Source organism: Mchenga conophoros, linkage group LG20, assembly GCF_057382185.1.
Source record: "Mchenga conophoros isolate Kocher_MC1m ecotype Shallow Benthic linkage group LG20, M_conophoros_male_GT1.1, whole genome shotgun sequence".
In the NCBI taxonomy this organism is placed as follows: domain Eukaryota; kingdom Metazoa; phylum Chordata; class Actinopteri; order Cichliformes; family Cichlidae; genus Mchenga; species Mchenga conophoros.
This window is the reverse complement of record NC_140545.1, coordinates 9,654,047-9,662,432: the sequence shown is the minus strand read 5'-3', so window position 1 is coordinate 9,662,432 and position 8,386 is coordinate 9,654,047. Positions and strand designations below refer to the sequence as shown.

The 8,386-nt window shown below is 38.6% G+C and overlaps 1 long non-coding RNA gene across 1 annotated transcript; it reads left to right on the top strand.

Moving 5' to 3' along the window:
* Positions 1–2,371: 2,371 nt before the first annotated feature.
* On the top strand, positions 2,372–4,347 carry LOC146550372 (uncharacterized). The gene is made up of 2 exons (XR_014890150.1): positions 2,372–2,851; positions 3,616–4,347. It is a non-coding gene; the product is annotated as an uncharacterized LOC146550372 (long non-coding RNA).
* The last annotated feature ends 4,039 nt before the right edge of the window (positions 4,348–8,386 follow it).

Below are 8,386 nucleotides of genomic sequence, written 5' to 3'. Positions count from 1 at the left end.
GACTTGTCCATTTAGAGAGAAAAAAATCTACACTGCAAATGTAAGTTCGCCTACCTGGCAAACAAGGGCTCCTCATGCAATCAAACAATCAATCATAACAAGACACTAGAGGGGCAGTAATCATTACATACGCAATTCAAACATTTCAAAAGCACTAAATCATAGCAAATCACCCCAACTGAAAGAAAGTCATCCCATCCACTGGCAAAATATTTTGGTCAGTGTTTTTCTATTTAAATGCAAATTAGGAATCAGGATTCTCACAGGCAAAGAGCCTCTGGCCAAAGCAATTACTGTAATTAAATATTTCATATATAAAAGAAGGAGAACTGTTTGTGCTCCTACACAGGTTGTTGGTCAGGGTTTGCAGCAACAAATACCTTAAGATGTAGAGAGCACAGTGTGACATATGACACACCAGTCAGCCACCACAGGATCAATAAAATGATATGGTTGTTAAATTTGAGGTCCTGGCATTCATCCACATCCATCTTTATAATCTGGTCAAATAAAAAATTGCAGAATTCAGGACACCAAAAGAGATTTCAGGGATTTATTTTCAAAGTTACTTTTCAGAAGCCGGAGGATGAGGTGGTGTGTGGGTGGTGAGACACAGGCCAGTGAAAAGAAAGCATCTAGGTACCGAATACTCAGCAGGGTAGACGAGTGGCAGGCACATGGGGAATCTAAACCACACAGGAGAATGAGAGGTAAAGACAATGAATTCTTGCTTACACAGCCTTTAGCTATAGTGCTGTATACTGCTGGGAGACCCCCCATGATGCACTAAGATGCACTCTCTCTCTCTCTCTTTGTGGTCATTAGCTTTGTTCTTCCTTTTCACTTTTGCCAAGTGCTTCCTCATTGAGGACCAATGACTTTGCTCTAACATCGGAGCATATTCACCAGACAGCAACATACCTTGGGTTGTTTGTTTTTGTGAAGTGGAATCATACAACTACAGGGAGTGCAGAATTATTAGGCAAATGAGTATTTTGTCCACATCATCCTCTTCATGCATGTTGTCTTACTCCAAGCTGTATAGGCTCGAAAGCCTACTACCACTTAAGCATATTAGGTGATGTGCATCTCTGTAATGAGAAGGGGTGTGGTCTAATGACATCAACACCCTATATCAGGTGTGCATAATTATTAGGCAACTTCCTTTCCTTTGGCAAAATGGGTCAAAAGAAGGACTTGACAGGCTCAGAAAAGTCAAAAATAGTGAGATATCTTACAGAGGGATGCAGCAGTCTCAAAATTGCAAAGCTTCTGAAGCGTGATCATCGAACAGTCAAGCGTTTCATTCAAAATAGTCAACAGGGTCGCAAGAAGCGTGTGGAAAAACAAAGGCGCAAAATAACTGCCCATGAACTGAGAAAAGTCAAGCGTGCAGCTGCCAAGATGCCACTTGCCACCAGTTTGGCCATATTTCAGAGCTGCAACATCACTGGAGTGCCCAAAAGCACAAGGTGTGCAATACTCAGAGACATGGCCAAGGTAAGAAAGGCTGAAAGACGACCACCACTGAACAAGACACACAAGCTGAAACGTCAAGACTGGGCCAACAAATATCTCAAGACTGATTTTTCTAAGGTTTTATGGACTGATGAAATGAGAGTGAGTCTTGATGGGCCAGATGGATGGGCCCGTGGCTGGATTGGTAAAGGGCAGAGAGCTCCAGTCCCACTCAGACGCCAGCAAGGTGGAGGTGGAGTACTGGTTTGGGCTGGTATCATCAAAGATGAGCTTGTGAGGCCTTTTCGGGTTGAGGATGGAGTCAAGCTCAACTCCCAGTCCTACTGCCAGTTTCTGGAAGACACCTTCTTCAAGCAGTGGTACAGGAAGAAGTCTGCATCCTTCAAGAAAAACATGATTTTCATGCAGGACAGAATCCATGGATGGCAGGCTTTTGAGTGTCCTTGCAAAGAAAGGTGGCTATATTGGTCGCTGATTTGTTTTTGTTTTGTTTTTGAATGTCAGAAATGTACACTGTAAACCCCAACAGTCTACCTGACTTATAAAGTTTGTGGATATAACAATTAAAATTCCTCACAAAGTTGAAACAACTTAAAACTTTTCTCTTCGGTTAACGATTCAAACAGTTATAATTGTACATGGCTTAGAAGTTAAGAGTAAATACTGCTTTCTTAATTATGATTTTTGAGTAAATGTTTTTTTCCGAGCTCCGCATGTGGACATCATGACGTTATGACGTCTTCTCTCTAACCTGAACAACGTTGACAGAAAATTCTGTTCAATATGGCTGCCCTTCTCGAGCGACTGGAGAACACATTTGGAGAAACTTGTAAGTAAAACGGAACCTTCGTTATGTTTATTTTTTCCGTAAAAAAGCAAGTATATTAATATGTTGCAGCCAATAACTTGTTTTCGAATGCGCTGTTGTGTTAAAAAGCACAGACCCAGGTGGTGAATAGTTGTTCGCGCTCTTTTTCAAACATAGATTATGTCGTCAGTTTTACAGTTTTAACCGATTAAAACAGTTTTACGAAGAATCACACATAAAGAAAGGGTCTTAGTGATATTTTAACGACCCCTTGCCAACGCAAGAAAGTTGGCGTTTTTACAACAGCAGCCTCATTGTTCGGCAGGTTTTTTTTTTTTTTTCTTCTCATTAGCATCATTCAAAAGTGACTTAGCTAGCAGTGGCATGCAGTTTCATAAACATGTATTCTCCCCAAAGAATGACACCTGAAAACTTTGCGTTAAATGAACTTTTCTTTTCCCTTTTTAGGAGGCGCCTGATATCAACGTGAAACGCACTGCAGTACTTCGTGCCCTTCCTGTATACCTGCGGGAGGAGGACCCAGAATTCTTTTAGACATGTAATGTAAGTGTATTTTTGCATTACTTAAATTCTGCCAGTAAGATAAAATGCTATGGATTTTTTTAAATACAATTTAATACCCTAGCAGCTACCAAATTGTACAAACAAAATACCCTCTCTGTAGAAAACCCACACACACACAGGTCAGGAGCAGGGCACAGGCGTATCACAGCACTATGGCTATGCTGCAGGTGGCCCAAAAACCAGGCTGAAGTCAAGATTTAGTTTCTTTTTGAGATAAAGTCATGAAATAAAAAATTACTTTTTTTTTTTTAGAAAAATAATAAAAATACAAATTATGTAATGCAAGAAGCTAACACGTTAATGTACATTTTTCAAAAAAAGTAGAGTACCCTAACTCGTTACAAAGTAACCCACTACACTGCTGAATGTTTTGCTAGATTACAGGTCATGCTTGTCACATTCTCTCAAACCAACCTTACTTATTTAATTGGGGCGATCGTGGCTCAAGAGTTGGGAGTTCGCCTTGTAATCAGAAGGTTGCCGGTTCGAGCCCTGGCTCCGACAGTCTCGGTCGTTGTGTCCTTGGGCAAGACACTTCACCCGTTGCCTACTGGTGGTGGTCAGAGGGCCCGGTGGCGCCAGTGTCTGGCAGCCTCGCCTCTGTCAGTGCGCCCCAGGGTGGCTGTGGCTACAATGTAGCTGCCGTCACCAGTGTGTGAATGGGTGTGAATGTCTGGATGACTGAATGTGTAAAGCGCTATACAAATACAGGCCATTTACCATTGATACTGTGTCTATTCCAGGCGGACGCATTGGATGAGTCGACCCTCATTGACACTCCAGTTGCCCTTCTCACAGTGGTTACCGACGGCGCTTCCCAGTCCAGTCCATTTTACTTCCTCAAGCATGGCTGTTTTGGTGAAAGGCGACTAGGTGATGCGTGATATTCCCAGATTTGCAAATGCATTTGCTTTATTGTTTGGCTTGATCTATGCTCTGCATTTAGACTACCCCAGGAAGCTGGTTCACACATTTGCCTTAGTCCAAAATATCTTCATGGGGCTTGATGACGGCAAACCCCTGAAACCCCTGCCTACATGCTCTTAAGGAATATAAGGCAATGTTTGTTAGGACACGCACTCTGTTACTGAGCACTTTGTTTGAAGCACTTTAAGTTTACTACAGGCTTTGGGTGGATTTAACTCCATCAGTTTACCTAATTTTCCTATACTTGACTGCCTTATCTGGTTATTTGGAAGCTGATCGTCTTTGTACCCATTTTAAAAAATTGTTTTTCATTTCTATTTAAAAAAAAGTGATTAGTATTTGACTTTTTGTTTTGCATTTTTGTGTATTTTGAGAAAGATGCAATTAGGACTGATGTCGTCCTTTGTGAGTTTATAAAAAGATAAATGTTCTACACAGAATTTATAATGCTCACTTTATGGTGCCGATGTCCATGTTAGTTGTTTTATAAAAACATTTGTGATGTTTTTAAATTTTCATGAAAAAATGTTAAATAAACAAAATGTAAAGTAACTGAATTTCCGTACTTTTTTTTTTTTTTAGTAGTCTACACTCACAACATAAATATCTTTTAATTAATAATCAGATAATTTGGGTTTAGGTTGTAATATAATTGCATTGTGTTGCATCAAAATAATAAACTACACGAAACACAAAAATATTGAAATTAAAGTATACAGTCTTTGAGTAAAGCTCAATTAATAAAATATAAAATATAATTTAAAATTTTTAGGTTAACAATAAATACAAATTTTGAGTACCCCATACTTAGAAGATATGAGTTTTTGTACTTAAATCTTTTGAGGTAATCAGTTTCCACAAAAGTTTTAAGTTCAGTCAACTTGTTCGGGTTTACAGTGTATATTTGTGAATGTGGAGATGTTATATTGGTTTCACTGGTAAAAATAAATAATTGAAATGGGTATATATTTGTTTTTGTTAAGTTGCCTAATAATTATGCACAGTAATAGTCACCTGCACACACAGATATCCCCCTAAAATAGCTAAAACTAAAAACAAACTAAAAACTACTTCCAAAAACATTCAGCTTTGATATTAATGAGTTTTTTGGGTTCATTGAGAACATGGTTGTTGTTCAATAATAAAATTATTCCTCAAAAATACAACTTGCCTAATAATTCTGCACTCCCTGTAACATTCAACTGAACTGAATGGGAATTGTATTGTTACTGTTATGACTTGTGCAGGTAGCTGGTTGGGAGAGCTGGTCTTAGCAGTGATGATGGAGGGGTTCCAGGAATCTAGCTTTAAGTAGCCTGAAGGAGTTCATAAACACAGGTAAAAAAAAAAAACAACAACACAGAAATGCACACAGCGTAAGACTGAGAAGTGAAGAGCAGAGAGAGAAAAAGATTTTTTGTTTGCACTCTATCATCCAAACAAAATGTACATGAAATGTGTGAAAAAAATTTAAAAAAGCAACATTTTTCTTTTTATGCCACTTGGCTATACACTGCATAAAGTGGCTCTGATTTTTGGATTGGTCCATTCCATATGTGTTAAACATTTATGAGTCTTCTATGAAATAATACAAACATTGTAAAATAAATAACACAAGCAGCAGTACTTTATGTTACACCAGGGTCCAGTGTGGAATAACCACAAATACTTTACACAGAGAATCAACAACAAAAACCACTGGGACTTAGAATTTAGTCTGTATTAAAAGTAGCAATGGTTTTCCTCCAAAGATAGAGAAGAACATGCTGTGTAACTGCATAAATGAGATGAGTTAGAGAAGTGATAAATACTTGATAAGGTCAACTGTATTTGATTAAATAAAATTAAAGATTTAGAACTGTTAATCATGTTAATTTTGTCACACTTTTTATTTACCAACATAATTTCAGTCTTTAAATAAGAATTTTCAGTCACATATTTATATTGTTTTTCCCTGGGCTGCTCCAACAAAACACAGGTCCGCTGTGTTAAATCCAAGCCACCAGTGACAGACATAAGAAACTGTAAATGTAAACTTTTGCAGACTTAAGAAACTTACCACTGTTTGTTAGAAAATGTATTCTAGTGTCTCGTTTTTATTTGTCTAATGTGAAGCACGGATTCATCTCTTTTTAAACTGACATATACCAAATGAGCAAAACATTTTATTTTGTGTTTAGAAAGGAAGAACACAAGGAACATAAGTGAGAAGGGATGACTGATCTGGCACAAACTGACTAGAATTCCTTACCTGTTTTCTGATGAGACATTAGCATTCCGATTTTGTTTCAAGAGGGAGGAGAGTACGGTGAAGCCTGCAGAGCATGAAGTTCTTTTGCCTCGCCAGCTCCCCCACATTTTTGAAAACTTTCCTCTCCTGGATCCTCCGGAGATGTAATTACTGTGCAGTCAACTTGTAAGACCCATAGTCCCGGGGAATGTATCTCCCTTATCGACTATTCTTGGCTGTTATTTTTAATATCTCACATCAAAAATTCACAGTTTTGCAGGTTTCCTTTGCTAAAGTGTATCGTGTGCTCTCACAAACAGGAGAAAAAGACAATGATGGAGGCATTTGATGATTTTCTCTTAGACAGGCCTGGGCTGTGACACCCAAAGGGTTACATGATGCCTTGGAATATAATGTAGAATATTGAACAAAGGCAGAAATATTGACCAGTAAGCAATCAAATGCAATGCACAAGGTTTCAGCTTTCATTTTTCAGACAATGAGTGCAGTGTTGACACAGTCTCTTTAATGACACTATAGTCAATACAGAAATGACTTCCTGGATAATTTGTGCCTTTGCATGGCTCATTGATTCAGTATAGAGTTTCATAATTCTGTAAGCCATATGGCAGTGGAAACTGACTCTTTAGCAGAGTAAATATAAAGGAAACCATGGTCTAGTCTCACTACTGTTATTCTGACTATTAAAACTATGCTTCATTCTGCTTCAAAACTAAGAGCAAAAATGTAACTATTGCTAAAGAGTGCAATAAATGTGCAGATTTGTGTGCATTTTTGTATGTTGTCAGTCAGTGGGTTTCACATGCATTGCAAGAGAGCATTCAAGGCAAACCATTTTTCCCTGTTATGATATGCAATCCCTTTTTATAAATTAAAGAAACACTCCTTGTGCATATTGAAGTTTAAACCGGCTTTATGGGAAATTTGTAGAGACATGGCAAACCTTCAAATCTTCCGTCACTGAGGCCTTACCTCCAGTGGGCACTCTGACGAAACAAACATCTATAATATCAAATCTTTTTTCTCCCTATGGAGGCTACAGCATACTTGAGGAATTCTGGGCATTGCATTATGCTGATAAGAATGTGAACTGTGCCACCTAACAGCTCCAGTACATGTTTTATTAATAAAGTATGCAAAATGGAACCATCCAAAACTGCAAAAATCAGGTCCTGCAAAAGCAGGCACTCATTTAGCGTCACTTTATGTGACAAAGATATAAGGAACACTCTGTTTTTGTGGGGTTCAATTGAAATGTAGCATTCAGAAATGCAGAATTTAGACAAAAGATGCTCTTTTAATCCCAGACGTCATCAGAATATATCGAGGTTGATTTCATTTTGAATGCAGAAGGAAAGATTTCTGAAGATGTGTCCCTGAGACAAGTACAAGTACACACACACAGACACACACTGCATTGCACTTGGCTTTCTGTATGTTCCTTGATCTTGCAGCTTACATAATATAATTAAGCATGTTAAGCTGGCTTCATTGACGCAAGCACTGAACGCAGCAGTGTCATGGAGGGGAAAATCCCATCAGAGTCCCCCTCCTTCACAGCCCCTCAACCAACACACTCCCCCATTTGCGTCCTCGGCATATGTGGATTGATAAGAGACCCAAAAAAAAAGTATTTCCCGCATTGCTGTGCCAGGGACTGCTAGGAGCAATTGGTTTGTTCCACAGCTCTCCGCTCTTGTTGGCCTGCCAGCCTCACATCCTACCGCCTGCTACAAAAGGGAAAAAAAAGCTGCGAGGAGGTTGCCTCCCAGATATCATTCACAGGCAAAACGGGACAGTAGTTAAAACAAAGTAAATACACAGACTATGGGATCCATTCCATTTGATTATCGTGCCATTTGAATTATTTAACACAAATGTGGAATTACTGGTGTTTGTGGGTGGAGGCGGACTATCAGGGATAAATGAAGGGAGATGAGGAAAAAATATAACTGTGCAAATCAAACCCTGAGTGTTGAATTTAAAAAATGAAATGCATTATTCATGACTAATCACTTCTGGCAGTGATTGCGTGAACGCAAATTGCAAGAAGTAAGGAACTGACAAACTCACAACAAACAGAAGCCAGTTAAGATGTAAATACATCTATTAAACCACCAACATACATGAGGTAAAGAGGGCATAATCACAGGTATACCGGCTTGACTTGTGCTTTGCTGACACTCAGAAATGGTCTGTCAGATCTGCACAATGAGCATGCTTTCATAACCTTGATTCAAGTTAAGAAACCGATTTTGGTTTGTGTAAAATATCTTTTTAATTATTATTTTTAATTAAAGCTGTGCAAATTAATAACTTTAAAACAACAACGGCTT